The sequence below is a fragment of the Castanea sativa genome, chromosome 4 (assembly GCF_040712315.1).
Source record: "Castanea sativa cultivar Marrone di Chiusa Pesio chromosome 4, ASM4071231v1".
NCBI lineage: Eukaryota > Viridiplantae > Streptophyta > Magnoliopsida > Fagales > Fagaceae > Castanea > Castanea sativa.
Genome location: NC_134016.1, coordinates 11496091 through 11512643, shown reverse-complemented (window position 1 = coordinate 11512643; position 16553 = coordinate 11496091). Strand labels below are relative to the sequence as shown.

The following is a 16553-nucleotide window of genomic DNA, read 5'->3' as shown; positions in this document are numbered from 1 at the left end:
CATTCATAGCAGCTTTGCCTTTGTCTTTGCAGTGGAAACCGCAACATCCTTTAAGGCCTTCTCCCACTTGGCATCCTCAATGGCCTCTTTCAATCGTTCATTAATAACGTAGGCCAGTTGTGCGGCTTGACCATGCTGTGATAGTGAGCATGAAAAGAAAGTACGAATGCATTCATACAAAATAAGAAAACAAAGTAAGATGAAATAGAATAGAATACTGTGTTACTGCAATGGTATGCCACTCCAACCGATTGGCTAATGACTTGTCGTCCCTGCCCGAGAAAAAGTGCACGTCCTCCGGCAGACGAAAACCCTGTGCCAGACTTTAGGCAATTCGCCCACCTTCGCCTTTCACCCAAGTTTTGACGCTAGCTGTCACTAGAAAGGGCTTATTATTGAGCCTGAAGGTGGTCTATCACCCTTAGCTGGGAGGGGGATGCCACATTAGACTCGACCTGGGCAGTTGGCCAAGCATCTCTAGTAGGCTCCCAGATTGTGATCCCCTTAGATGCCCGGCAAGGCGAGGTCCTCGAAAGGGCATCAGCTGATACCCTGGGTGGTTGTTAGGTGCTGCACTACCTTTTTCGAGAATGGCCAAGAGGAGGGGGAGTTGGGTTTCTCCGTTGGGGTTGTTGTTGTTGCGTTGCCAGAAAAGTACCGGGCAGAAAATAGTTAATCGTCATTGTTCGTCTAACCGACATTTTGTCCTCACCGTGGGCAAGGTCTGCTACTATAGGATCTGCTGACTCGACCACTGCTTGCTCGGTTGAATGAACTTGGGTTTGAGCTTGAGACTCGTTAATGGGTCTATGGATGTTGCGGTTTTGGGAAACTAACTTGACTGAAGCGTCTCTGAGGGGTACTAATGACTCTGATCTAACAAGATGAGGGCTAAGGTCCCGAGCTTCACCGACTGTTAGACAAGGAGGGAGATTGGTATGTTGTACATCAATGTACGATAGGAGGGGGCTATCCACCAATAAAGCTTGGCTGAAGGGTTGCCAAGTAGTATACACGGGAGTGCAGCTGAGTATGAGGTGGGATGCTAGCAGTTGCCCATCAGAATGCACGAATATCTCCGACCTAAGTACAAAATTAAGTCCCTCACGTGCACAACTTAGAGGTTTGGCTTAAATCTTTTACTCTCTGCACCAAAACAAGAAAACCGGTTAGCATGGAATGAGGGGAGTCAGTATGAGGAAAACATCGACTTTAAAACAATTAAAGGCGTTCAATACCGACCAATGTCACGCGGTAAAGTAGGGCAAGGGAGCTGATCGGCAAGCCAATTACCGCTCACTCGAATGAATTCTCCTACCAAATTTTTGTTAGAATTGGGAAGGCATGATATAAGCCATACCCGTACATCCCTAACCTTTAAATAATAGTAAGACCTAATATTACCACATAAGCTATACATAAAGTTTATGTCATGGTGGTCTAATTGTAGCCCATATATTTGGTTTAGTCTACTGACACAACTCACAACTCAGTAAAAATTGGGGGGAAGTTGGTCAGGGCATAAACCTTAAAACCTATGGGTGCTGAGTATAAGAGGGTCTACGGGAAACCTAATCCCTCCCTCTAAAATGGCCATCAAAGGAAAAAATACTACGTTGGGACTAGAGCATCTATAGAGAGCAATATCACCCTCTTGGCAGTAGGTAATATCAACATCTCTTGGAACGTCATAAACTGCTCTAAAGTTAGCCAAAGCTGCTTCGAAAGTAAGGAGATAGGAATAGCCCATCTTAAACTCGAGAGTGAAGAAAAATTGAAATAAGAAGAAGAGTAAAGAAACTTATTGTGGGCTCTAGGATTTGGTGATCTCGATTGAAGGATTCATGCACGAAAGGAATATGCTTGACAGAGAGGAAATCGAAGGAAGGAGAAAATAAAAAGTAGAATGAGAACTCAGAAGAAACTATTTATAGAACTAAGGTATTTGAGGAGAAAAGAGGTTGGAAAACCCTTCTAAATTCTTTTTGGTAACTCCCACACTCGTGGCCTCAGTTCATGAATCGCTAGGTTATAATTACAGTTATGACAACTTGTCATGACACTCCTTTTGAGAGGACATTAATGGCCATCTTGTCTGTTTAATAACTGATGAATGGGCTCCTGAGGAATCTCTAGAGCCTGCTAGATTGTCCTTGATTCGTTCTCGAACATTGGGCACAAATCAAGGGGGGGGGGGCAATTGTACAGGAAATGGTCCCAGGGCCATTAAGCCTTAGGCCTAGGCCTTATAGTACAACGCATGATCCCATTCCTATTGGATCCTCAATCTTGGACCGGACGCGCTTTTAGGCCCTAGCCTAGCCCAAGTTCCATGTTAAGCCCATCTTGTCCTGAACGTATCAGAGACAAGCCCGTACCGATCAATTATAGTTTGACCGAGGAAACGCTTGCCAAGAATAACCTCTGCTCTCGGCAGCCCGGTAATGCCTTGGAGAGTATTGCTGTCGGGTAGCCTATTGGAGGTTGGAACTAGCTCCAATGCCATTAACCACTATTCCCAATAGAACATCTTTTTATGAAAAATGATGGGATTGGACCCCATCTACACGAGTGAGATCAAGAAGCAATCATAACACTTCCACCCATCTTAAGCTATAAATAGGAGAATAGAATGAGGAGGAAGGGGTTGGCAATTGGAAAAGAAAAAGAGAGAATAAAAGAGTGATAGGATCAGCACGACCAGGGAGAGTAACAAGCAGAGGAAAGAGTAAGAGAGTTCGTGAGAGAGAGGGTGTCATGAGGGTGCTTGGCTAGGGACTACCCATAGTAGGAAACACTTAGCTCACTATACAAATAAATTGTGAACCCAATCCTGGGCCAAACCCAATTAGGGAAGTTTGGATACGCGCAAACTAGCTTTCCTAAAGCAGTAAAGAACTACACTATTATCTATAGTTAACAAGTCCATAACTTACAGAAAGGAAAGCTTACACAGATACTAAGTTTTCCTTCCTATAAGCAAGACAAGAGTTCATGTATAATTAAAAAAGCTACACATCTATCCAAAAAGCTTCAAAATATATCCAAAAAAACTGCCTCCTATACAAAATGCAACCTTCCTTCCTCCTACAATACAAGGGGAAAAATATTATCAATAATATATAAAGAAAAAGAACAAAAGCCACAGAATAACCAAAAGGGAATTTACCAATATAAAAAAAAAATTACAAGGGTAGAAACATACCCAATCAGTGATCATTCATCAATACTAATTGTGGTACGAGTACCACCTTTGCTTGAGCAGGAGCTAGAACTTGCTGCTGTTGTTGCTTGATTTAAAACTAGAAAAGAAAAAATTGAGACAATAGATTAAATTTTGCTCAAGTATATGACACATTTAATAACACTTAATAGACAAGAAGTTTGGAAGTTAAACATATTACCTAATTCATGAAATTCATCCTCCAAGGCCTCCATCTCGTCCTTTGACTTACGAAAAGAAATTGGGACATGGGCTTGCAGCCAGTTTTGAGCACAAACAAGATTTTGAACCATGAGAGGAGAGAGTGAACTTCGAAATGGATCAAGTATGTGCCCTCCGGTACTAAATGACGATTTAGAAGCAATCATAGAAATAGGTACAGCTAGCACATCCCTAGCCATTTGGATAGCACTTGGTACCTATTTGAATTGGCTTTCCACCACCCTAAAATCTCAAATTTTACATCCCTTCTACTCTCACAATTTTCAGCCAAATAATTTTCAATCTCATTGCTACACCCTATAGACTTCTTAGCCTCTAAAAAACGCTCATATCATGAATTAGCCATCGCATATGGATCACTACAACCAATTGAATCACCTTCCATGTGTGTCCTCTCACTCTCACTTGGTACTACCACATTTGGTGAATCAACCCTAGAGTAATCATCATACAACCTATCCATGGTCTTCCTCACCAAATCAACCATCTCATCAGCCACTTCATCCCCATAAATTTCAGAAAAAGAAAACTTCAAAACCCTCATTTCTTTCTTGGATCAAGAACCACAACCACATGCAAAACCTGATTAATTTTATCCCCTTTCCCCCAGTACTTTTCAAATTTAGCTTCCATTTTAGTTGCCATGTTTTTCAAGAGATGATTTTGAGATTTAATTAAATGAGCAATATTATCTTGAATCACAAACATCTCATCAAAGAAGGTATTTGAAGTAACATACAAAGAGCCGAAAAACTTTTTTGTTGTATTGTAAAAAAGTTTCAAGAAACCTACAAATGTCCTACGATTTTGAAAATCAACCCCACAAGGAGATCCCAAACCACCACTATTTTCCTTGTTCAAAAAGTATGAAGAATAGCTATCATCCTCAAATTCCATTCTTAGGAACACTTTCTCAAATTTTTTCAGCAGTATCTAACATGAGATAGGTAGAGTTTCACCTAGTAGGTACATTTAGACTTATTAAACACTTGGATTCAATACCTAATCTCTCCATAAAACTCCTAAAAGTTTGATTTCTATTTGGTGAGGACTTCACATTCCTCACTGCTTCAAGCACCCTAGCAATGGACACATCAATTTCTTTCAAACCATTTCCCACAATCAGATTTAGGATATGTGTACAACATCTCATGTGCAAGAACTCATGTTCTACAACAGTCCATTTCCAATCTTTAGTTACTGTTTGTAAAAATTTAATGGTAGTACCATTAGAGGAAGCATTATCCACTGTCAAGGTGAATATGGTCTTCCACCCCACTCACACAAACACATCTCAATATTTCTACCTATAGTCTCCCTCCTATGGTCTTCCACTTGACAAAAATTCAAAATTCTCTTATGCAAGTTCCAATTATCATCAATAAAATGACATGTGAGGGACATATAATTTAGATTTTAATTATTAGTCCATATGTCCGTAGTAAGGCACACCCTATAACCTTTCAAGGCTTCCCTTAGTTTCTCTCTCTTAACACCATAAATGCCAATCACATCCCTAGCCACAGTTTGACAAGATGGGATATTTCTAATTTGCAACTTAGGTTGTAAGGTTGTTGAATATCTTTGAAACCCATACCCTTCAACAAACCTAAAAGGCAACTCATCTATTATAATCATTTCAGCTAGTACCTTCCTAGAAACCTCAACAGTAAATGCTGTTGGTACAAGCTGAAACCCTTCCTTCCCATTCATTTTGGATTCAAATGCTAAGGTTTGTTGCCCTTTAAGTGAAACTCTATTCGAGTTCTTAACACAGTTTGGTGTATGATTCAATAAATTAGTAGTACCATGACCCTCACTATTAGCACTATAAGTGTTTTGGCAATCATGGAAAATAGCCTTAAATTGATTCTCACTAATCTTTATTTTTTCAAAATGATACCAAGCAGTAGAATTTTTCCAATTATTACCACAATCAACAGCTGTCTCACTCACCTTGGTTTTATCATTAGGTTTAGGTGGAAGTGCCTCAGCATTAGTGGGAGTGGCAACAAGTTCAGCTTGGGCAGCAGGTTCAGCTTGGGCAGCAGGTTCAGCTTGGGCAGCGGGTGTTGTTGGGAAGGGGGTGCATCATTAGAGGTTTCCATAACTTAAAGACATCAAATTTAAGCATTAGCAAACAACCATAAAAAAACTAATCCTAAGAAAGATCATTGTAGTTGACCTCTTAAAGGTAAAAGTCACATACACTGGAGCTTTGTAGAATAAGAAATATCATTATGCATAAGTATTGACTTCACAAGTACTATTTCATTTAACACTTAATGTTCAGTATCAAGGTAAATTGCATGGCACTTCATGATTTCATTTAAATTACAAGTATGTATGTTTAAAAGTCAAGACAAAACTAAGAACTGATATAACTATAAGCATTTGAAAGAAATTGTCCTTGGCAAAAGTTCTTATATCATGCAAGTAAATGCCCAACATACTACTCGCAGTTATTATATGAAATAACAGAAAAGAAAATACATGATAGGATGAATTTCTAATTAGCTTCTACATGGCTTGCTTGAAATGTTCCTCCAGTATTTTCTTTTCTCTTTTAAATCTGCTAATAAACTCTTAACACAAATTACACTTTTTTTCTTTGTGAGAACAACTTTTTCTTTGTAAGAACAATTCAGAGGATAGAGTCTAGGTTCAATACTTATCTTATATACATCCTCAAAGCACCAATATGAATACCTTTGAACATACTATGAAGCATGTATTCCTATCTTACACATTCCATATTGCTTATTTGAGTTTAGTTGTTAATGTTCGTTCCATTAATATAATTAGTTCATTTCTCATCAACGGACAAGATCAACTTTTATATGCATATAAAAAATATGAAGCTTCTTTTGAGGTTAACTTATGATTAATGCTTAACCTAATAGAATGAGCATCTAATTAGCTTCCAATGGGCTTACTTGAATATGTTCATCCACTATTCTTTTCCCTTTGTTTTAAATTTTCCAATAAAAGAAATTACTCTCAAATTAAAGCTAAGAAAGTAAAAGCCTCAAAAAGAAATTACCAAGACATATCATCGTCAATTTGCAAACACAATTATTTCAGTTAGATATTCCTCAAAAACGACAAAACAAGTAACACAAAAAATAACAAGAAGTTAAAAGAGAGACAACAGAAGAGAAATGATACCTCAGAGAACTCTTAGCTGTTAGGGATTCAACCTTGGAAAGGAAGCAAAAAGCCTACTTGAACAACTTTCAACTCCTGTATAAAATTAGGATTTCAAATTTTTAAGATAGGAAAGCAAAATGAATCAAACAAATGAGCAATAAAAAACAATTAGATAAGAAGATAAGGATGTGTTTGGATTTCATCTTTTTAAAATAGGGGTTCATCTTTTTCTTTTTTTTACAGTGAAGACACAGGTATATTGATCATAGAAAAAAAAAAAAAAAAAACAAAACAAGGAATAAAATAGGCAGATAAGAAAATAAAAATGTGTTTGGATTTTATCTTTTTAAAATAGGGGTTCATATTCTTTTTTTATAGTGAAGATACAAGTATATTGATCACAAAAAAAAAAAATCAAAATAAGGAATAAAACAGGGCAGGTACAAATCACACTCAGAGCACACTAAAATAATTAATCAAACTAACTATAATGTCTTTGACCAACAAACATGAGTCTTTGAATAATGATAACACAAACAAGCACACTTAAATTAGAGGTTCCATCTTTTAAAAGTGATAAATCAAGTCTTTGACCAACAAATCAAATAAAAAAAAATATTAGGGTTTCATCTTTGAATCCAATCTATTGTTCAATTTTGGTCTCTAATCTTTAAGTTTTAAATCATTTGAACAAGATCCCTTTAGTTGCATTTCATATGATTCTTATTACATATAAAAAAATAAATCATTTGAACAAAATGATAAACTCATATCACAAACACAAAATACAGAAAAAGAGGGATGAAAAGGAAAAAAATTTACCTAATCTGAGACTAGGAAGCCGAGATTGAGAGGCTGAGAAGACCCATGGAGTGAAGACGGGCGGCGTCAGGTGGGCTATGAGGTAGTGGCAACAGCAACCAGCAACTGGTGGAGTGAAAAAACTAGAAAGATTTTGAATCTTTGATGTAAAGGAGTAAAGGACTTGATTTGTTTCAAAATAAAAAAAGAGAGATTTAGAAATCACTAGAGACTAGAGAGACTAGAGAGCAAAGAGAAAGGCGAGAACTCAGAGAAGACCAATTTATAAGAGAGAGAGAGATGAGGGTTGAGACTTGAGAGTCTTGAAGTGTAGTCGAGTAGAGAAAGGAGTAAGGAAAACTGATTTGGTTTTCGATTTGAAGTGTAGTCGAGTAGAGTCTTGAAACCCTAAACCATGATTCATGACCATGGGCATGGAGAAGTGAAAAATTGCCATCTGATTTGAAGTGTAGCTGACTAGCCATTCCATATCTTTAGCAGAAGATTTTCTTTGAGTGGAAACTGTGTGGGGGAAGAGATAGCTACACTGTGATATGAGCTTGTGGGAACAGGTGGTTTTAGGGATGGATACTATTCAGTGCTTTAGCCTTTTAGTCCCATCACTATTGCAGTCTTGTCGCAAAGTCAGCTTTTAGTCCAATCACTCCACTTCCCATTCAGATTTCACAGGTTCTACAATTTACCAACATATATATATATATATATATATATATATATATATATATATATATATATATATATATATTCTGTCTTAAACCATCGGTTGAGTCAGACTCTATGGGTTTTTAACCCATTAACCCGCCACCCGAACCGATTATTCGGGTTTTATTGGAGAGGCCCGCCATGGACTTCGGGTCCACCCGTTGGGCCTTGGGTCAGTTGGACTTGGGTGGTTTGGTGGGGTCTTTTACCCGCTGGATAGCCCTAGTCGTTATTGGTTCAAATTTGAATCCAACAATGACATTACTTTTTTACCCTAACAATAACAAGTAACAACTTGCCACTTAGGATTTGTTGTGAAAATATTATAGACATAACATTTCTCTAAATAGAAGGGTATATTTATGTTTAACTTTCTTGTCAAATAAGCTAAATATTGTGCATTGACAATAGCTTAATTTTGTATATTTATATACTTGTTAGAAAGCGTTATCATACTTATTTTGAATTAGGTCAAGCATTTTATATTCGATTTTGGAATAATGTTGAATAATCAATTTTGTGCTTAATTGAATTTTATTGCTTGAATTTGTCTTTTGTAGGAAAATGGAATTAAATAAGTGGATTTGTGCAAAAAAGAAAGCTAATGGACTTTACTTTTACAAGGGCCATGATGAAATTAAAGAAGGTCAACCCAATTAAATATTAAGTCCAATTAAAGCAAGGAATCAAAGGAAATTTGCACCAAATCCAAGTCCAATTCGTATTAGGATTCCAGCCTACACATCAGTTAGTATTTTTTGCATAACTTTCGGCTCAGATGTCCAATTGAGATGATGGAAAGTTAACTTAAAGGGTTACAACTTTGTAATTTACTAAAAGTTCGAATTCTGATGTTAAATTGGCCAAAATCATCGATTAAATGAAGCCTAAAATTTGGGATGTTCTCCAAACGGGAATTCAACTTGTAATATGATTCCTTGACATATTTAAAGGCTCTTTAGGGAAAAATTTAGAGAAGGCTAGTGCTAGGGTTGAGATGCAAAACAGAAAATTGGAGCAAGAGGCAGTGCCGCATGTGGCTTCTCTGTAGCTTTTCTCCATGATAGCATTGTGACTATTTCTTTCTCTATTTTATTTGTCTAGTTTAATGTTTAGTATTTTATTCTTGTGTTTTATTTCAATTACCATGGGTAGCTAAATTTATAATTAAGGTTGAGGATGAAACCTTGTTAAGAATTATCAGTATTGTTTATGTGATTTGATTTTTCCCACAATAATTATTCTTTAATGATTTGAATTGTTCTTGCTTCTTATCAATTGACTAAGATGAGATTTTAGATATGAGTTCAATCATGTTTTTCTCATGATTTAGGATTTGTCTTAATTAATTGAATTCTTGGTTTATTATTTCTTAATTGTAAAATTGGATATCTCTTGTGATTTGTTTGGCTACGGATACAATTGATGATTTGATTTTATACTTTGGAAGCGAAGAAGAGTATGCTTTAGATATTTAAATAGAAGTCTTAATGATAATATTTTCCATGGTAGCAAGATTGATTTCTAGATTATCATGTAGTAGTTGGGAAAAATTAATTATCATAAATATATGTTGATATGAATTGACAAGGCAGATTCCAAAACCTTAATTCCTTTCTCTAGATTGTTTACATCTCTTCATTGCTCTATATTATATCTTTGCTTAGTTTATTTAATTTCAAAACAATCAATTTTTAGTAAACTAGATTAGGATTAATTTGGTTAATTAAATTCCTATGTTCATTCAAGTTTCTGTGGGTTCGACCTCGTTCTTGTTAAACTATACTTTGGTACGGTTTGTATACTTGCAAGTACTTTAAAATTTCACAACACTAAAAAAAGTTCCTATTAATTACTATTCTTTCATGCATTATCACTGACCAACTACATTGATTAAATTGTGAAAATTTCAGCCTATGGCAATAATTATGTTTACTAGCTGCTGGCTATTGATATATATTGGCTTATGAGGGTCTCAGGTGAGGCATATGGGTTTTCGAGTTTACTATTAAGGACTCTCTTTTGGACTTGGTTTAGGTCTAGTGCATCTAGTACACTAAACCTGATCAGATGGTGACACGTGTCTAAAAGTAGACACATGTTATCATATTAACGAGTCTAGTGTTATTGGACACTGGACCTAAGCCTGACCCCCTCTTTTTTTCAGTTGTTACTTGAACATACAATAGCTTTTAATGACTAAGATTGAGCGTTAAAAAAAAAAAATTAACCACAGCATTTGAATGAAAAATTTTGGCAAAAGTTACAAATGTGAAAAGTTAAAAGGTAAAAATTATTCTGAGAAGAATAGAAGCTATTGCATGTGGATGTTGTGCAATTCTGATCGCAATCCTTTTACTTATTTATACTTTCTTTTGAATTTGAACCAACTTTCCAATTCGAATGGACACGTAATTTTTTGGTTGTTTTGCATTGAATCGCGGAAGTCCAATTTGCTAGGCCACAATATGAATTCTTTATTCCGCATCACAAATACAATAAGACTTAAAGCCCAAACTAAGCATGAATGTTACTGACTTGCTTAAAAGAAGCCCAATAATCTCTTATTCAGTAATTTTCTTTTGGGGCCAGCAGACTTATTACGAGAAATTGAATTGCATTAGAGTCTGTGTTAACATTCATGATGGATAAAGCTTAAACTCATCCATTCTAAACGCCAGAGAAATACAAAATCAACTCCATGAAAGAGACAAAGCAGTTCAGATCCAATTGGTCATATCTTCAAACCAAGGTTATTCATATTCTATTGATGCACACATTACAAATTTTACAATCTCATAAATATTTTAGCTTTGTTGATTGAGTCAGAAAGCACCAACACCATATTACATATCTATGCAAAATAAAGACAATCTTTATCCATTCAGTGTTCATGAGAGGACAAATAATGGTGAATCAACCATCAAACATTAGCCATTTCCGCCATTTGTGTCTCTGCCTCGTTGGGAGTTAGCATGGGAGATCCATTGGGCGTTTGGGAAGGTGCTTGCCATATTGATTCGAGGATTTGTGGGTACGAGCTATAAAGTATACATACAAAACCAAATGCACATATAATGAACATAAACCACCCAAAGGGAGGGACAAGTATCAAAATGAGCAAGTCACAAGCAATAGCTCCACAAATAAGGCACACAAATTCAACTAAAAGGAGAGAACTATTGTGGGAATTTGGTAGTGTCACCATTGCCAATGCTATAGCGCCGGTACAAACATCTATTATTAATAGCACCATGATCACACCGTGTTCTTGGAATAGAGCACCATTTGAGTTTTGATACTTCAATCCGACGAGGGCGAGCAAAAAACTAAAGGAAAATCCGAACACAGCAAGAAATTGCTTGAAGAAACTTAGTCCTTGCTCAAATCTAGACATAAAAACATTAAAATGCCTCAGATTCTGTACAAAAGATATATTTTTTTTTAAAATTTTTTTTTTTATATATAATATGCATCATATTGTTAAAGGCTGATAAGAATTAAATGAACATTTGTCACATTCCAATATATATATTTTTTGGCTTGGTTGCTAACAAATAAATAGTGTGCAACATGGCATGTTTTGATATGTATAACATAGGAAATGTTTTGGTGTATATAATAGGGTCAAGATAGCCTCAATTTTTAACTAAAGTTGGACAAAAATTGTGAAAACTTTATCCCATGTTTAAAATCTTATAATGTGCCAAAAGTCTAAACTAACCCTTGGCTTAGTAAATCCCATTTCCTTGAAAAATTGGAATGATTTTACCAACCATTATGCATAAGGAAACCCTCTGCATCTTAATTAAGAAATTCAACAATAAAATCTAATATTTAATTTGGATCGACAGCCAAAAAAAGTTATGAGAAAGAAACAAGGCAAAGAAAAAGAAAACAGAACCATACATAATATTCTAGCTTGACTCTCAAAATTTAACCCAGCTTAACATCCAAAGGTACTATCTTTGGATTTTATGTAAAGTCCCAAAAGTATTCACTTTTACAATTACAAACCTAACAATTAAAACAGGGTAAGAAAAAAGAACCAAAAAGTAAAATACTTTGAAGGAAATGACCAAAAAAAAAAAAAAATCAGGGCATTAACCCATCAAAAGCCAGAATATATAAGATTATACTACAAGTTCCCAGCTTATTTACTTCAAAACATCATGATCATAGTTTATGCAGCATGTGTTACAGGCTTGTAGCTTGGTTGGGTTGCCAGGTAGTTAAACACACTGACTCCAGGTCTTAGAAACACACCCAGTCCACACATACACAACACAACAGAGGAGATGAAGTTTAGGTAGGTGATTATACGCCAGAGGCTTCTTTATTCTTGAACGTGGAAGCTCCATTACAATGCTTGAAAAACCAATAAAAAAATCACATCCAATTTCTCTTTCATTTCCATATCTTTCATTGAGTGCAATTTAATGAGCATTAATTGAACGCACATAAGTAACCAAACTTATTTAGTAAAACACTTAAAAAGGAAAAATGATCAGGTAAGTTTAGGAGCTAAAAACGTCTTGGTTGTTTAAACAAATTAGTACTAAACCATGGAGCTTTAAGTCTTTGCACTACTAGAATTCATGGCTAAACAGAGAGATGTAGAACCAAAAAACTAAAGCAAGAAACTTTGTACTAACCTTTCTGAAAGAAAATTGCTCAAATTGTTGCTGTCCATCCTGAACTGAGTGAGGAATTCGGGTATGTTCGGAACAGAGAGAGATGGAGAGGAAAATGGAAATGGTTTATCAGCTCTGTGTTCTGGTCTTTTGTGCTTGCTTCCATTGAATTGAAAGAGTTGGTATTTATATTGTTTCTTGGTCATGTGGTGGACCACCCAAAGAAAACCAATAGAAATATCCTTTTGATTGGGCATAGTCTGCATGGACATTACAAAATCCGAATTAAACGGGGGTACACCAAATGGATTCGCCGTATTTTTGAATCATTCGGGAAAGAAACGAACCATTCATATGATTGTCTATTTGTTTAAGGTATCCTACGATTCTTTATGATGTCAAAGTCTCATGGCCTGATACACAGCTTTTTTTTTTTTCCTGCTACTCTCTCTATTCTCTCACATTAAATCTACACAAAATTTCGAACATTTACATAATTGACTTTTATATCATGCAAAATGTCACCTATATTCTTTTAAACAAATGCTATTTCCATAACATTTTCACAACAGATTTTAAGTGGTAGCAAGGACGAAGCCAGGACTTGAAGTTAGGGGGGAGCGATTTTATTGTTAGTTATATGCAGTGGCTTCAACTTTCGGTTCTATTGCTTAGCTGGCAAAGGTTTTTATTTTTTTTCATGTGTGTGTAGAGTGTCTTTTGTTGATAAGGACAAAATTATTTTGTTTAAAATTTTGAAAAGGGCTAAGTTGTTTGTTTTTGGTAAAATTGGTTGATTAGTCTCAAAGTTTTTATTTTTATTTTTATTTTTTAGCTTTGCTATTGCCTATTGATACTTTTTGTTGTTGGGCTAATATTTTGGGGTTGTGTGTGTGTATATATGTTGTGAGGTGCCGAGAACCCAGGAGCCCGAGGACCCGAGGAAGGGAAGGTTGACACGTAGCAAGCAAGATGATATAAAGGAATAAGGAAATTCACCTGACGATACCCGAAGATGATGTGACATAGACACTGGTGACATAAAGGACATATTGCACATATTTGAATGTGGCAGGATAACCTAGAAGGTTGCATTGAATGACTGGCACCAACCTTTCTGGCCGCATTAATGAGAAAATACCAGCTTTGTCTGTTGCATTAATGAAGATATGACCTGAACAGTGTATAACGCAGAGTTAGAGTTATGTTCTGTTATCGACAGACAGGTGTCGGAGGGAAAAGCTTGATAGAGGGCAATGTGTAAGGTTGAGATGAGAGGAACGAATTATATAAATAGGGGCTGAGAGAGATAGAGGGGGGACTTTTTGTTGTTGGACCCTCTCTACCAAATATATTGTATAAGGACCTTTGATCAGGAAACTAGCATTAGGAGTCTTAGCGGGTTTGTGAGTTTTTAGGTCCTTACATATATATATATATATATATATTTTTTTTTTTTTTTATAGATTTTTTATCTATAAATTTTTTATGGACTTTAAAATGAGAAAAATACTAGATCTACATTTTTTTATAGAATTTTTTGTTGTGATTAGTAAGTAAAAAAATGATGTAAGTGGTGGACCCAAATGCAAACTAGTAAGAATTTGCTACCTCAATAGTCTATAAAAATGTTGTAAAAAAGTTTGTAGTTGTAGTTTTTCTCTTATAATGATCAATAAGGGGGAAAATGTAATTTTATTGAATGAAATTTCTAAAATTAGTACCTAAATATATAGTTATATAATTATATTATTTTTAAAAAAAAATTAGGGGGGCCATTGCCCCCCTAGTTCATGAATGGATCCGTCCATGAGTGGCAGACTGTTATTAGTTGTTATAAGTTGACAAAAAAGTAATTTAAATTGTAAATTCAAATTATAATCAATAACAAATTAACAACTTACCACCTATAATTTGTTGTGAGAATGTTGTGGATATAACACTTTTCATTTTCTCAAGAAACATGTCTCCTTAAAAAAAGTACATTATGTGGAATGTTTAAGAGTATTAATTTATACTATATATAAGGATTCCCTTCTTTCAACTGAACTTTTATGTGGTTCAAAAATACCCTCATTAATAAAGGAAAAATTCATTTAGAAATAGGGTCATAAATATCAAATAACAAATTTCATTTTGAATTAAAAAAGAGAATTCCTAAAATTTAGGATTTCTTCCCTTCACGTTTAAAAAAGAAATTACAATTATTACTTATTTCTAAAGTTTATCATTTTTTATTTGTTTGAAAAATAAAAAAATATTTTTAAATTAATAGATGCAAATTATTAATCTTTACCAAAAAAATAGATGAGACTACTTAGAGGCTACTTATAATATAAGTAATTGCTTGGATTTTTATTATTTATCACTAAATCACAACAAAAAAACTCACTACTACGTTACATTCAATTTTCATTTTTAAAGATCTTTTCTTTAAAAAAAAAAATAGCGTCCAAATTTAATTTTGAATTTCTTTGGTGTAACACAATGCTCTTACATTCAGCCTTTGGGATCAATTTGGCAGGTTTGTTAAGATTTGGTATTGGTTGTTAAAGGGTACAATTTTTTAAAATAAATTCTAAGCCTCGAATAATGTAAAAAGAGTCAGCTATCCCATTCTCATTTTTAAGCTGACCCAATTTTCTAGCTATCTTTTTCTTGTGCGACTTCCCTGGATGTTTCCTTAGCCTTGCCTACACGTATCGAAACCACCGTCTTTTTAAAGCGGCCGAATTTTTGGGGTGTCCGATTTTTTGTGTTAGTTTGGGATGCCGTACAATTATTGCCATTTCTAATTTTCTTTTCTTTTACCTTTTGATCTAAACTCTTCTTATCTTTTTATATCATAATAATCAAAAGAAGAAAAAAAAAAACTGTTATTAACCTTTTTATTTCAATTTATATCTATTTCTTTAAATTGATAAACAAAAAATATAATTGTCAATTTATATGATATTATCTTATCATTTTCTCTCATTTTCATTTTAATATTTTAATATCCATTCTCAATCCTTCCCTACATATAATTAAAACATCCAAAATCCAAACAAGAGTAGGGAGGATAACCACCTCCTATTTTCTCATGGATGGAATCATAATTTTATGATTTTATCTTTAGAGGGCCAAAAAAACATGCATAACTCTCTCTCTCTCTCTCTCTCTCTCTCTCTCTCTCTCTCCTTTTTTTTTTTTTTAAATCAAGAATACAAAAAATAATATATTGAAAATCAAAATAAACAAATACATAAAAAAATTAAATTAAATTAGCCTATATTCAATTCAAATACTAAAAATATGTAAATCAAAAGATACAAATTACTTCTTTTTAATACATTTCAACTTCATCATTTATAATATATCAAAAAGTACTCGATTATGTACTAAATTTCATATTAATTTCCTTTATTATTTTCGAAATCAGAGCTTATCTTATACAATTATATTCCATTTTGTTGGGAAACCTAGTTTTGTATATATATATATAGTTGAAATTTCTCATTCCATAGTTGCAATAGAAATTAGAATAGTAAGTACACCAAGACCACTCTATAAGTTAGCAGGTTGTTGATTTTCTGGTCCTTACAAGCTATTTGCATAATTCATAAATATTTAACATTTTGTTTGGAATTTAGATGTTGAACTAAATTATGTTTGTAACGGTGAAGTTCCAATTTCAACAAACAAATATCATCAATTCTAAAAATTCCACATATCTCATTGCTCGCTCACTAGACCGATGATTTAATTCTTGTAATTGAGAATTTATTGCAACATGTAAAATATCTAATTGTTATCAATGA

General features: G+C 34.4%; 1 pseudogene; it reads right to left on the bottom strand.

Moving 5' to 3' along the window:
- Nucleotides 1-3210: 3210 nt before the first annotated feature.
- On the bottom strand, nucleotides 3211-5553 carry LOC142631078 (zinc finger BED domain-containing protein RICESLEEPER 2-like; annotated as a pseudogene).
- Nucleotides 5554-16553: the final 11000 nt, after the last annotated feature.